Genomic DNA, 13,743 nt, shown 5'->3' with positions numbered 1-13,743 from the left:
TAAGTGTGTTTGGATTGGAAAGCTGCATGTAAGGGAATGCAACTCAAATCTGAGAGTGGCTTACCCACCGCTAACGAGAAACAGTGAACTCAAGGGGATTAGCTGATGCCCCTCACCTGTGCTCCTCCTTGTCCCACAGGCTGTTCGCCACCACATCTGAGTCCCATTCCCTCTCACCAAAACCCGGTAAAAAATGATGAAAGAAAACAATATAGGTGACACAAACTTTATCTAACACTTCATGAAGCAGTTCTCCTTTTAGAGAACTGGCAAATAGGGCAGGCCAAGGCAGGACGCTTTTAAAGAATCAATAAGAAAGATCAAAGAGGAGCCGAAAGGAGAGGATCTGATTGGCTGGGGTCACGCAGCCACCACATTTAAGGCCGAGAAGGCACCGGAAGTCAGTACAGAGTAGCTTTGCCTGAGCTTTTGGGGACAGGCTGACTGGACAGACTGCGTTTCTGGTCAAGCAATGTCTGGGGGATGCGGGTTTTCTAAGGCTTCTCTGCTGGCTGCCGGGGCACCGCAAACACGAGCCGCTCCAACTTGGCCCAGAACTTATTTCATCCAGAGGTAAGGTTTTGTTTTGTCTTTACCCCCTTTGGCTTCTCCCAGAATTGGTTTCTTTGGGGTTCACTGTAGTTTGAAAATGAAGTTCTCAGTGTTGTTTCCAGTGTTGTTTTTTTCAAGACCTTAATCTGCCTGCCAAAACCGGTTTGGCTCAGTGGATAGAGCGTCGGCCTGCGGACTGAAAGGTCCCTGGTTCGATTCCGGTCAAGGGCATGTACCTGGGTTGCAGGCACATCCCCAATAGAAGATGTGCAGGAGGCAGCTGATCGATGTTTCTCTCTCATTGATGTTTCTAGCTCTCTATCTCTCTCCCTTCCTCTCTGTAAAAAATCAATAAAATATATTTTTTAAAAAAAAAACAAAACCTTAAACTGGTTTTATTTTGTTTTATTGCTTAAAGTACAGTGGGGCCTTGACTTATGAGTGTCCCGTCAAACGAGTTTTTTGAGATACCAGCTGTATCTCCACCGATTTTTTGCATTGAGTTGATAGAGTAATTTGAATTAACGAGCTCCTTAACGAGCTCGGTCTGGGAACCAGTAAGTCAAGGCCCCACTGTATTACAAAGAGATATATTACATATGTCTCCTTTTTTTTTCCCCTTGACCTTCCCTGGCCTCCACTACCCCCCAGTGTCTTGTGTCCATTGGTTATGCTTATATGCATGCATACAAGTGCTTCCGTTGATCTCTTACCTCCCTGCTCCCACACCCACCCACCCCTCTCCAACCCTCTGTTGCATCTCTGTGCTCCTTCAGTTGCGCTCTGATCCTCATGCCCCGGAGGTCAGACAGTTTGGGGGCACTCGTTGCCCTGAGCGCGGGCCCTGTGAAAAAGAACAGAATGCTCTGCTATGTTTCAAAATGATCCCCCAGCACCCCACACATACACGGCCCTCCCCTCCCCCGCCATTCCCCCCCCCCAAACATGGAAGGATTATGTTTATTGTGAGCCCCTGGTTGAGCCCCTCGAAGTACATGTCACAAGATTGTGGGTGCCTCCCTAGGGCTGGGCCCTCTGGAGGGTTTACCTCTCAGACTGGTCTGCCCTGCGCCTCCAGCAAGTGGTAAAAACAATTCAGGTGTTGCTTCAGGCTTCACAGCGGTTCTTTCCTTTCCACTCCGGAGAGTTCCCTTCTCCCACTTGGAATGCAGAGGGGGTAGAGCTGGGAAATTCCCTCCCCTCAGGACTGGTAGGCGCTGGTCAGCCCCAGAAGCTAGTTTCTGGTTAATGGTTTATGTTGAGGGCAGGTCTTGCTAAGAAGAACAAACTGCTCTGGGAATTTTTCAAAGTGGCTATTTTCTCCCTGGCTGGAAGCATGAGTGTTTTTTTGGTGGTTGTTTGTTTTTTTCTGCCCTCCAACCTCACTGTCAGAATGTCCTAGAGCAGTGGTTCTCAACCTTGGCTGCGCATTAGAATCACCTGGGAATCTTTTTAAAATCCTGAGTTTCTAGAGTAAAACTCAAAAAACGTGTGTGGTTCTCCCAGCGATTGGGATCCCTGGAGACTTGAACTCTCAAACATGGTACTTGGCTATACTGAGCATCCAGTAATTCATGAATTACAGTCTAGCTTTGCTTAAAGGATACTGGTTCTTCTAGAAGTTTCTGCTCAGGTAAGTTGTAATTCTCTGTCTCTGCCTATCTGTCCAGTTTTGAGGACAGTATTTTTTTTTCTGTGAAGGACCGAATAAAAGAGAATGTTGAAAGGTGAAGAGGTTGAGAAGCACCAATTGGTAGTTATAAAATAGTCACAGCATGTAAAGTACACATAGGGAATATAGTCAATAATAGTATAATGACTATGTATGGTGCCAGGTGGGTAACAGAAATATTGTGGGGAGGGGGACACTGTGTAAAGCAGGGGTCCTCAAACTACAGCCCTCGGGCCACATGCAAATACAAATATTGTGATTGTTCCCGTTTTGTTTTTTTACTTCAAAATAAGATATGTGCAGTGTGCATAGGAATTTGTTCATAGTGTTTTTTTTAAACTATAGTCCGTCCCTCCAACGGTCTGAGGGACAGTGAACTGGCCCCCTGTTTAAAAAGTTTGAGGACCCCTGGTGTAAAGTATAGGATTGTCTAACCACTATACTGTGACGCCCACCATCCAATCAGGAATGAGTATGCAAATTAACCCAACAAAGATGGCAGGTTAAATTGTATAAACAGGCTCCCAGCGTCTGGGGACGTTCTGCAACGGCCCACCCACTCCGAGTCTCTGGGCAGCTTGGGAAGGTGGAAAGGTGGCTCTGGGCCAGAGTGAAGGCGGAAGGTGGCTCTGGCCCGGAGCAAAGGCAGTGCTGTCAGCCAGGGGAAGGAAGGCCCATTCTTGCACGAATCTTCATGCATCAGGCCTCTAGTAGGGTATAATAAGACTCTAAAATAATGAAATTCAAATATAAAATTATCAATAGCACAAGTAAGTGAATAAGAAGCTTATGGGTGGGTATAAATAAAAGTAAAATTTATTAATGCTAGTAAAATTTGCACCTTAGGTTTTGGCTTGATTTATTGATAATTTTCACTTCTTACTTGGTGTGATGGAACAAATTCTGGAAGGTCATTCTGCTGTTCGGTTTAATTAGCATATTATCTCTTTATCATATAGGATAGGATTTGTTGAGCATCTGCTGTGTAGTCATTTTCCAGGACCTTCACATTTATTTACTTTATTTCCCAAAACTATATTTTCTTGAACTATCTTGTATCTCCATGTTATTAAAATATTTTTCGTAGTCCTAGTTATCCCTGCTAGAGATTCCCACTTGACCCTAAAATAAAATTATTATTGATAAATACACATACATAACTTTTTTTTCTCTCTCTCACACACACTATCTAGGATCATTATCTTCTTGCTATCATAAATTAAAAGGCTGCCTTGTTAAAATTTGTTGAAATTGTCCTTGGGTCTCCAGTCTCAGAATTTCTGCTGCCACTTCTCAAATTCTCAAAATGTCTCCATCCCCCAACCCTAATACAAAACAAACCCTATAAAATCCTTTCCCTGTTTATTGCTTAGCTGCAGTTTCTTCACAGGCTATCTTCCTTGCTCCATGGCAGTACTAAAAAAATAAATCTTTATTCCTTCAGATTACTTTATTTCAATAATCCTCAGGAAAATAAAATCACATTATTGTCACTTTTTATTTGGGAATCTGGCTTTGAGTCACTTAGTTGGAAAATAGGTAAACCAAGATTCCAACTGAGACATTCTGGCTCCAGATGATGCCCACCTTCCTGTTTGTTCGTTCTCTCTCTCTCTCTCTCTCTCTCTCTCTCTTCCCTCTCACACACACATGCACACAAACACATAGGCCCCCTCCATTTCTAGTCTCCTAAATACTCAATTCTTAACCACATTCCTCTGCACTATTATTTCACATTCTTCACTTTCAAAGTGACTAGTTAAGAAAATTATAGAAACCTTCATATTGCTTCCTTTCTTAACCTATTCGTTAAAAAAAAAGTTATTTCTATATTTAAAAGTTGCATGCGTAGGATAATGAATTAAACTTCTCTCCTAATGATAAATGATAAATAACTTTCATGTTATGTGTTTATTAATGAGTATAATTATTTATCTCTTTGGTCAGTATATTAAAAGCTCCTGTGCTTAAATAGCTTTTCTATATAGCATTTTAATGTCAGTTACAATGGAGGACACTTACCTGGAATAAGCACAATGCTTGCATGTTGATGCTTCAAATAGATTTGTTGAATTTAAAAATGATCTCAACTTATGCAATAGGCCACTTTATACTCATCAAAGGCAAACAATATACAAAGAAAGCAAGTGAAACCTGAGACCCCGTGTTTCCAATATGGCCGCAGTGAGGGATGTGGATATCCCCAGCGGCACCAACAGCGGCGAGGGCAAGAAGCCCTTTGAAGTGACAAAATGGAACCCATTAGCCCTCTGCACCTGGGACACGGAGGCTGATAACTGTGCCATCTGCAGGAACCGCATTACGGATCTTTGCATAGAATGTGAGGCGAACCCGGTATCTGCCACTCCAGAAGAGTGCACTGTTGCGTGGGGAGTCTGTAATCATGCTTTTCATTTCCACTGCATCTCTCGCTGGCTCAAAACACGGCAGGTGTGTCCGCTGGACAACACACCGTGGGAATTCCAAAAGTCTGGGCACTAGAAAAAGAATATTTTCCATCAAGCTCAACTGTTTTGTTATTCATTTAATGACTTGCCCTCCTGTTACTTAATTGTAAGTTAGATAGAACTGGGGAACTGGGTCTTTTCCGCTTTGTCTTTTCAGTTTGCTATTCCTGCAGTCCTATTGTGTTCCGTGTCAAAATCCAGTTGAATTCTAAAAAAAAAAAAAAACAAAAAAAACTAAAACAAACAAACAAACAAAAAAACCAAAAAACAAACAAAAAAACCCCAAAACAAACACAAGTAACTAAATGTATTAAGAATCTGAAATTGGAGAAACCAAGATGGCGACATAGGTAAACACGGGAGTTTGCTGCCTCGAACAACCACTTCAAAAATACAACTAAAAGACGGAACGGACATCATCCAGAACCACAGGAAAGCTGGCTGAGTGGATGTTCTACAACTAGGAGGAAAGAGAAAAGCATACCGAGGCTCAGAGGAGGCGCAGTGCTGAAGTAAAATACTAAGGTTCGGAGTGCATGTGGAGCAGGCTGGAGGCTGAGGGCGTGATTGTTTTCAATCGGGAGGGAGTCTCAGGCTCTGAGCTCCAGTTCCGGGCGAGTCTCTAAGGACCCAGACTCATACGGGAGAAGTGGGACTGTCTGGCATCGCTCAGAACCCTAGGGCAGCTTTCTCTCCGAGGGGCTTGCAGCGACTACTGGGACACTGAGAAGCAGAGCCTCTGAGGGCAAGACTGAGAGCAGCCATAATTGCTAACACCGCCCTGTTGATCCCGTGGGACCCGCCCCGCCCAAGCCCTGCAGGGAGGCTTTTGCTGGATAGCCTCAGGCAAAGGCTAGATTAGCACCTCCCTAGAGATCCAGGAGCCAGGAAGCCCAGAGGTCAGAGTGGGACCATCCAGCTTTAAGCTCCGTGGAACCATAAAAGACACACTCAGGAGGCAGACTCAGTGAGCACCAAAGCCCCATCGAAGCAAGTCTAGCCCCAGAGGGGTGTCTCCAGCACAGAAGTTCTCCCACCGCAGACACAGCTGATTCTCACAGCCAATTGACCTGGAGGTCAATTCCTCACAGTGATAACTACAACAATCAAGGCTTAACCACAACAAGACTGTGCACAAAGCCCACAAGGGGGTGCACCAAGAGTGTCTACCTTAGGTAATTGGGACACTTAGCACAGAAAGGCACTCTATCGACACAGCGAAGCATAAAAAAATGCCGAGACAAAGAAACAGGACACAAACGACAGAATTGGAGGAAAGCAAACTGTTGGATATAGAGTTCAAAACCACACTTTTAAGGTCTTTAAAGAACTGTTTAGAAGCCCTCGAAAAGACTGGTAAGACCGCCGATAAATGTAGTGAGATCCTCAAGAAATCTAATGAGACCCTCGATGTTGTGATAAAGGACCAACTAGAAATTAAGCATACACTGACTGAAATAAAGAATATTATACAGACTCCCAACAGCAGACCAGAGGGTCGCAAGGATCAAGTCAAAGATTTGAAATACGAAGAAGCAAAAAACACCCAACCGGAAAAGCAAAATGAAAAAAGAATCCGAAAATATGAAGATAGTGTAAGGAGCCTCTGGGACAGCTTCAAGCGTACCAACATCCGAATTATAGGGGTGCCAGAGCAAGATATTGAAAACCTATTTGAAGAAATAATGACAGAAAACTTCCCCTACCTGGTGAAAGGAATAGACTTCCAAGTCCAGGAAGCGCAGAGAACCCCAAGCAAAGGGAATCCGGGGAGGACCACACCAAGACACATCATAATTAAAATGCCAAGAGCAAAAGACAAAGAGAGAATCCTAAAAGCAGCAAGAGAAAGAAAATCAGTTACCTACAAGGGAGTACCCATACGACTGTCAGCTGATTTCTCAACAGAAACTTTGCAGGCCAGAAGGGAGTGGCAAGAAATATTCAAAGTGATGAATACCAAGAACCTACAACCAAGACTACTTTATCCAGCAAAGCTATCATTCAGAAGTGAAGGCCAGATAAAGAGCTTCACAGATAAGAAAAAGCTAAAGGAGTTCATCACCACCAAACCAGTATTATATGAAATGCTGAAAGGTATCCTGTAAGAAGAGGAAGAAGAAGAAAAAGGTAAAGATACAAATTATGAACAACAAATACACATCTATCAACAAGTGAATCTAAAAATCAAGTGAATAAATAATCTGATGAACTGGTTATTGTAATAGAATCAGGGACATAGAAAGGGAATGGACTGACTATTCTTGTGGGGGGGGGGGGAGAAAGGGGTGTGGGGGTGAGTGAAGAGATTAGACAACAATCGTGCACCTATGGATGAGGACAGCGGATGGGGAGTGAGGGCAGAGAGTAGGGTTGGAACTGGGTGGAGGGGAGTTATGGTGGGAAAAAAGAGTAACTAATGTAATAATCTGAACAATAAAGATTTAATTAAAAAAAAAAAAGAATCTGAAATTTCACTGCTTTATAAATAATTAAGGGGAATATATTTGAAATATATATATTTTATCATATTGTGATCTAGAAGTATAGAAAAATGACAGATAAATATAAAAACTGTTTGATATGAAGGCAAAGTTAGGAAAATTCTGTTTGACATTAATCACAGGATTTTAATTGTGAAGCCATTTCTCTGTAGTTATACTATATATACATATATGTACATATATGTATATTTCATACTTTATGTTACAGTAAGATGAACAATATTATTTGTAATTAAAATTAGCTGACTTTTTGGCACAGAAATAATAAATGAGGAGGGTTTTTGCTAGAAATAAATAACTAAAGGAATTTTATAGGATACATAAATTGATTTATCTTTTGGGTCTGTATTCATTAGTCCTCCCTGATATTTTATTCTCTTACATTCTATTTTAGAACAATATTTATGTATAATCTTTAAGATATGTCTTTCTCCTATCCATCTGCTAGCCAGTTGTCTAACATAAACTTAGAATGTTCAGAAAATGTTAATGGCAATAAAATGATCCAATATTCCTTTGCCTCAGCACTACTAAAATAATATTTATCAGACCATCTTTCTGCATGCATATTAAAAATTAAAATTCCATCTGTGATCACTATAAACCTGGTCTTTTGGCACAGGACATGATAATAAAAGATGTAGCATTGAATATTGTGAAAATGGTCTTCAATTTATATTAAAATTTCTAATTACTTTGAAACTCTTGGGAGATGAGAAATTCACATTAAAGATTTCTATAATTTTGTGAGTAACGTAGGAAATTATAATGACCTTAAAATCAATGTTCTACCTGTATTCACAAAGGGAAATCCCAACATTTAAAAGATAGTAGGAAGCACCCTAAACTTAATTGAAATAGAAATTGATAAATTCAACTTCACAGTAATAAACATACTACCTGGCATGTAATATTCTCATTGTAAGCATGAACAAAATTATTCTGCTCTTGCCATTAATTATTATTTATAATTTTCTTACCAGTGAACTCAGATATGGCATATAACAGTAGACTTACTTAAGGATCAAAAAATAAAGAAAACATTATGAACACATGAATTGATGTCTAAAAAATATGAAAGTTTACACTGAACTTTACAAGAAATTAAACAAGAAAATGAAGATTAGGTGCCAGGTGCTTATTATTTACAAACACTATCAAGTATACTGTTTCAAACACTAAAAGTTATGGATAGAGTAGCTATTTGTGACTTAGTTTAAATATCTTCTCATACTCTAAAAACTCTGTGAATTATAATTATCGATAGGTAAGAAAATACTATTTTTAGTGAATAGCAAATTCAGAATTAACACAGAACTCTCTGACCCTATCCTTCTCATTGTAATATTCTGAGCCTAATAAAACTGAAGAACTTGCAAATCATAGTAAATTAAATAAGAGAATACTTTAATTGATGAATAAAAAGAGTTAGGGTTTGGCCAGTGACATGGTCTGTGGAAGAATTCATAACTTAAAGAAGAGGTAGATGCATAGAGGAAGTTTATTTTACTTTCTAAAAAGTGAAAGGGCAAGTATTGCTAATCAATACAGGGAAAGAAACAAAAAGTGGCTTTCCCAATTAAAGAGTAATGGCTGCTGCTGCTAGTCATTACTGAAGTTGAGCAGTAATCAGGGTCTGTGTTGAAAATATAGTTTGTTTGCTTTCCAGGAGAGGGTCTGGCAGATGTCCTAGGGAGGTGTCTTATCAGTATTTTCTCAAGCCTGTAAATATGCTTAGACCAAAAGTTATAAAGGGTTCAAAGGAGGCTTGTTTGAAAGGGCAGGAGGAAGAGAACATTCTACTTGGTGTGATTTATCCCTGAGTTCTGAAAACAGCAGGGAGGAAGGGGTGCAAGAATGTAGCCTTGAGAGTAGCTTATCTTGTCTTGCAGTTTGAACAGAGGAGCTGTTTGAGTCAGAGGAGCTAACAATCCTGGGGCTTAATTACCAGGTGCTTCTCATAAATTGTGGATGGCTACAGCAAAGAAAAAGAAAGGCCTTTTTTGTTCTGTCTGTACAAAGAGTAAAGACACAAATAGATAGTTCATGGTAAACCTTGCTAAGGTATATTTTCTTGTTGACTATATTTTAATTTGACATTCTTGCAGCATATAAATGGAATTTATAAAGAAGCTTTCTGTTAATGTTCTATCAAAGAAATTAAACAAAAAGATAGGCAATCCATCAATATATCAATGTCTTATAGAAAACATCCTTTTTCTTCCTTAGGGTTTATGTTCAAAATATTTAACCACCTATAGTCATGGACAGTGACAAATAGAATCAAATGGTGGTCATAAAGCTAGAGCAAGGTCCTCAAGCACCTACAGGGCTATAGAGTGTGAGGGCTGTGGCATGGGAGGAGGGGATAAGATATGAGCCCTGATATGGCCAAACAAGTGACTGCTCATCAAAAAGAGCCCGGTAATTTTTCCTGACTTTCCAACACTCCCTTTGTCTGAAAAATGAAGAATATTAGAAAACTCAAGGTACTTCCTCTCTTTTAATATAAATAAATAAATAAATCTTGATATAGAGAGTTATTTTAAATCAGAAAAATGTGCCTGCTTTCCAACAGTCTCCTTTGTATAATAGTTGACTATATAAAAAACAGTCCAAATTCATTCATTGGTTCTCAGCAATATATAAAATTTTCAGTGAGATGATAGGTTTTGTTAAGTATTTTATGAAATACAATAGAGCTATGTGAATTAATTTATATAATAAAAATAAATTTTTGCATTACCCTATATAATAAAGAGGTAATATGCAAATTGACCATCACTCCAACACACAAGATGGCCACCACAAGATGGCCAGCAGGAGAGGGCAGTTGTGGGTGATCAGGCTGGTGGCGGGGGGGGGGGGGCAGTTGGGAGGGACCAGGCCTGAAAGGGAGGGCAGTTGGGGGGAACAAAGTCTGAAGGGGAGGGCAGTTAGGGTGACCAGACTGGCAAGGGGAGGGCAGTTAGGGGCAATCGGGCCAGCAGGGGAGAAGTTAGGCATCAATTAGGCTGACAGGAAAGTGGTTATGGGGTGATCAGGCTGGCAGGCAGAAGGGGTTAGGGGCAATCAAGTAAGCAGACAGGCAAGTGGTTGGGAGCCAGCAGTTCTGGATTGAGGGATCAGGCCTACATGGGCAGCTGGACATCCCTCGAGGGGTCCCAGGTTGGAGAGGATGCAGGCTGGGCTGAGGGACACACTCAACCTGTGCATGAATTTAATACACTGGGCCTCTAGTTAACATATAATTTTGCACAAGAAACAATCACCCTATTTGTAAGAAGATTTTCAAATTAATAATACTTTAATTATAGTGAATAAGTCTATTTTCCTTTATTTGAAGACTAGAGGCCTGATGCACAAAAATTCATGCAAGAATAGGCCTTCCTTTCCCTGGCTGCCAGCACTGGCTTCCCTCTGGGCACCCACAGGCACCCTGGACATGGGCTGGCTTCCCTCTGGCCCTGGCTTCATCAGGAAGGATGTCCGGAAAGATGTCCTATCTAATTGGCATATTACCCTTTTATTATTATAGATGGCAGGCAGATTAACTTATTCTTGCTGAGCATATTATAAAAATAGATCTCCAGTTGTCTATCATAATTTAAAGTAATATTTTTCAGAGCTGTTTTTATTACAGAAATGGTCGAATAGATTTTGCTTAGATAGTCCAAGTTGGTAAATTATCATATAATTATTAAACATGGCTCTATTCTCCAAAAGTTAGTGCTACAGAAAACTGTTTTAAATTTCCATTAAAAGAGAATAATAATGAAAAGACACTCTATAAAAATCTAACAGTATTAGTATTATTATTTAGTATAATACACCACACATTACCCTTCTTAAATATCTCAGACTTTTAGATGTAACTCACCTGGGGAAGATTTAAACCTTTCCCCTTAAAACTTAAAAATTTTAAATTAATTTAAAGGCATAAATATTAAATTGAAAATAAGTCATGTTATTTTTTAAGTCAATTTTAATCACACAGAGATAAATTCATTTCTAATTCACCTAATTTATAAATTCATATGCATATTTGTATGCATATATATTTACTAAATATATAAATCATTTATGAAGATACTAATTATATAAAATTATAATTAATATATAAACAAATTATATTTGATCATTTAAAATATATATGTATATTTCATATATCCATATCTATTTAAAATTATTTAACTATATAAACAATTAGGCCAGAAAATTATAGATTATTTTAATGGCATTTATATACACACATTACTAAGATATATTTGTTAAATATATGCATTGCATTTAATAAATAAATTATCTACACTAATAAAAGAGAAACATTGTAATTAGCGTACGACCGCTACCCTTCCCATTGGCTAATCAGCATATCCTTATGCAAATTAACTGTCAGCCAAGACGGCAGCCGGCAGCCAGGCAGCTGGAAGCGAACATGAGGCTTGCTTGCTCCAGGGACTGCTGACTCCAATGTTCCCCGCCTGACTTGCCGGCCTCTGAGCTGGCAGTTTGAAACATTCTAACAAATATAGGCCGGGATCTCAGAGCTGGAGTTATACATTGTTTCGATTATAGAACCGAAACGAACCAGATACCTGCTCTCAGAGCTAGAGCCAGAGCTAAAGCTGGCCCAGAATAAAATAAAAAAAAAGGAGCGGTTGGGAGCTTCAATCAACAACCCCCAGCCTGAAAGCAGCCCTCAGCCCCTCACCCAGACTGGCCAGGCACCCCAGTGGGGACCCCCACCCTGAAGGGTGTGTGACCAGCTGCAAACAGCCATCATCCCCTCATCCAGGCTGGCCAGGCACCCCAGTGGGGACCCCCACCCTGATCCAGGACACCCTTCAGGGCAAACCAGCCGGCCCCCAGGCCTCTGTCCTATATAGTAAAAGGGTAATATGCCTCCCAGCACCGGGATCAGCGGAGCCACGAGGCCTCCTGGCACCGGATCAGCGTGACTGGGGCAGCGCCCAAACCCCCTGATCGCCCTGTGGCTCTGTGTGTGACAGGGTGTGGCATCCCAACCCCCTGATCGGCCCTGCTCTGTGTGTGACAGGGTAGAGCCATAACCTCCCCATCGGCCCTGCCCTGAGTGTGACAGTGGCTGTGCCCCAACCCCCTGATCGGCCCTGCTCTGTGGGTGATAGAGGGTGGTGCCCTAACTCCCCTATTGGCCCTACTCTGTGTGTGACAGGGGGGAGCTCCCCTACCCCCTGATGGGCCCTGTTCTGTGCATGACAGGGGGGAGCTCCTCATCCCCCTGATCGGCCCTGCTCTGTGCATGACAGGGGGTAGCGCCCCAACCCCCTGATTGGCCCTGCTCTGTGCGTGACAGGGTACGGAGCCCCAACCCCCCTGATGGGCCCTGCTCTGTGCATGACAGGGGGCAGCGCCCAACCCCGATTGGCCTTGCTCTGTGCGTGACAGGGTACGGAGCCCCAACCCCCCTGATGGTCCCTGCTCTGTGCATGACAGGGGGCAGTGCCCCAACCCCCTGATTGGCCCTGCTCTGTGCGTGACAGGGGGTGGTGCTGCAACCTCCCCATCGACCCTGCCTTGAGTGTGATAGGGGGCGGTGCCCCAACCCCCCAATCAGCCATACCCTGAGCATGATTGAGGGTGGCATCGCAACCTCCCAATCCGCCCTGCTCTGTGCATGACAGGGGGTGGCGCCCCAACTCCCCAATTGGCCCTGCTCTGAGCCTGACCAGGGGCTGCACTTAGGGATTGAGCCTGCCCTCTGCCACCCAGGAGCAGGCCTAAGCCAGCAGGTCGTTATCTCCCGAGGGGTCCCAGACTGCGAGAGGGCACAAGCCGGGCTGGGGGCCCCCCCTCCCCCCACCCCCGAGTGCACAAATTTTTGTGCACTGGGCCTCTAGTATTTAATAATGTTGATATATACATAAATTATTTAATAATATGTATAGTTAAAAATATTTAACTATAAACTATTAGGCTAGAAAATTTTAGATTATTGTAAGAAAATGCATGTACACATGTATATATATACATATCCACATATATGTGTATATATGAATAAAACATTAATTCATACTCATATCATTTTCTAATTTGTACTGTAGGGTTCATTCTAACTTTCTTCCATGGCTTATTTTTAACTTCCCTGATAATTTATTTACTTTTTTTTCAACCGCAGTATATAAGTAAAGTAGTATAAAAACTGATAACCTATGTATACCCTCTGAAAAACTAATTTACCAAATAGTTTGGAGGGTTTATCGGTAGTTCTTTTTACCTTTTGCCTTATAATAACCACTCCAAAAACTATTTTCCAAAGTCATTTAGGTCAGCTAACTTTTTCCCAACACCCTTCCATGATGTTATATTATACATTTGTAATGCAGTTAGATTTCTTTTTCAGAGAATGCATTCCATTGTGGGATCTCTACTGGGAATTCACGTTTAAATTTGCATGCAGTAAATTTTTCAATGCATAGTTCTATGGGATTTGAGATATGCATGAAATTATGTACCTACCATCTAAGTACCATATTTTTGCGTGAGCCATAAATGTTTTCTTTTT

At 41.3% G+C, this 13,743-nt stretch overlaps 1 pseudogene; it reads left to right on the top strand.

Annotated features, from left to right (window-relative positions):
* Nucleotides 1-4,399: 4,399 nt before the first annotated feature.
* LOC139011769 (E3 ubiquitin-protein ligase RBX1 pseudogene) lies at nt 4,400-4,726 on the top strand (annotated as a pseudogene).
* The last annotated feature ends 9,017 nt before the right edge of the window (nt 4,727-13,743 follow it).

The sequence above is a fragment of the Myotis yumanensis genome, unplaced genomic scaffold (assembly GCF_028538775.1).
Source record: "Myotis yumanensis isolate MYYU_CA2020_CCGP unplaced genomic scaffold, mMyoYum1.0.hap1 SCAF_5, whole genome shotgun sequence".
Classification (NCBI taxonomy): Eukaryota; Metazoa; Chordata; class Mammalia; order Chiroptera; family Vespertilionidae; genus Myotis; species Myotis yumanensis.
This window is presented reverse-complemented; position numbering and strand designations above follow the sequence as displayed.